Source organism: Apium graveolens, unplaced genomic scaffold, assembly GCF_009905375.1.
Source record: "Apium graveolens cultivar Ventura unplaced genomic scaffold, ASM990537v1 ctg4766, whole genome shotgun sequence".
NCBI classification, from domain to species: Eukaryota; Viridiplantae; Streptophyta; class Magnoliopsida; order Apiales; family Apiaceae; genus Apium; species Apium graveolens.
Window position 1 is genome coordinate 35712 of NW_027418678.1, and position 2086 is coordinate 37797.

Sequence of the window (2086 nt, forward strand, 5' to 3'; positions counted from 1 at the left end):
AAGGCATGAAATATTTACAATTAGCCCTCCTATTTGCATATCCACTAGTAATCAACATGACTGATAATTTCCTACAACATCTAAGAATTACAACTTGAATCCAGAGAATGAAATGTGCTACAATACTAAACTTATTGCTAAGTAGAGCTAGTCCTTCAACAGATAGCCAAGATGGTCTTATCCGTTGAGGCTACAAACACTAGATTTCTACTTAAGTATTTTGTTTAACTTATCATCAAACGAATACACATATTCCTAACAATCTCCCCCTATTTATGTCTACTAGAACTGTAGGCATAAATTTGGGTTTAGCTTGATGATAACAAAACACTTGACAAATATATTAACTGTAATAAAGCAGAAACTCAAAAGTGCTGCAAAAATGTGTATGCTGAGATGGAATTGAAGAATTACATTATTTCCAAGGGTGCTCCTTTAGCCTGAGCAGATTAATTTCTTTTCCTTTGATCCCTTGTTTTCTTTCCTAGCCTCCTGTCATTCTCCTCTATTTGAAGTTGAAGTTGTCTATAGAACTCAGCTTCATCTTCTTCATTGATGTCCAACTTAAATTGCATATCCTTGAGAGTTTCATTATTGGCAATCTTGAGCTGATCTTCAAGTCTGAAAAATCTTCTGACTCCTTTGTTGTCTCTGAACTCCATCAACCAATGAGGTGATTTGTGAACTGTAATTCCTCTTTCTTGAATGAGTAATGTTCTAGGCAAGGCATTGGCTCCCACCAAGTCTTCCTTATGTTGGCAATCTTGTTGAGAATCTCAGTCTTCGCAGTCCTGGTAAAGTCAGAATCCCTTTTTATGGCTGAGTAGACTCTAACCAAGGTAGAGTAGCCTTCATTCAGAATCCTGTAGAGAGGCCAAGTTCTTTCCCCACAACCTTTGTATTTGAACACTAGTCTTTCTGGTAGCTGTCTGTAGGCATCTATTCCCCTCACTTCCTCCAGTTCATCCAGATAGAGTTCAATGTCTGAAAATTCTTTTATGTCACAAATGTGAACATAATCATCCTTAGAGCCTTGTGGCTTAGGCTTAGGCTTCTGAGTGAATTTGATTGAGGTTGGAGGAGGTGTTGATTTGATTTTCCTTTTCTGTTTCTTTGGTGGAGAAGTGGTTAAGAAGGTGGGCAATTTGATGGTGTCCCAATCAATTTGTTCCTCCTTAGGAGTGATTGTTTCACCATGGATATTTATGAAGGGGTTAGGCACAATGGGTTCAGGAATAGAAGGTAGTGGTTTGGATTTTGATTGGGTTTCTTCAGTCTCATCTACCATCTTTCTTTTTGCATTGGCCTTCTTTCTGTTCCCTTTTTGCCATTCCTCTATTTCCTTACTTCTTTCTCCCTCATCATCACTAAACATGTCCCCCATAACTATATCTTCACTCTTGTCTTCAATTTCTTTCTTTTCTTTAGCTTGACTTGACTTTAGCTGTTTTTCAAGCTTTGCTTGTGCTCTCCTGTCAGCCTTTAGCTTTTTGGCTTCTTCCTTCAACCTTCTGGCTTCTTCCCTCTTGGCTATTGAGAATTTGGGATGTCCTTGCATCACACAAATGCTCTTTCCCTCTCTAAAGATAATAGCCATGTTCATCCTTTCAACCACATCCATGGTCTCTTTATGCTCTATGATACTTCCACCCAAAACCTTGTCTTCATCAGGCTTTGGAAGAGGAAAATCCACTTCTTTCATCTGAGCAAGGCTTAGAGGATTCTTTGTAGAGTCCTTATTGGATCTTTTGTTGGGCTTGAGAACCATAGGTTTCATATTCTTGGAAGAAGTTTCTCCAACCTTATTCCTCCTAACTGGCTTGAGCTCCAAAATGATTGATTCCACCTTTGTGCTATGCTTCACAGATTGTGATTTAGCAGCTGTAGAACCAAAAATTTGTTGCACCTTTTCATCAATTTTCCTCCTTTGCTCTTTGACTTGCAATTCAGCTGCTGCTATCTGGATTAGATCAATTCCATCAAGCTTTCCTTTGATTTTGAATAGTTGGAGAAGTGGTGATGGCAGGAACTAGTACTTGAGATATTTGAACAGTTGTTGATGGCTCTCCTTCCCCTTCCCTTTTAT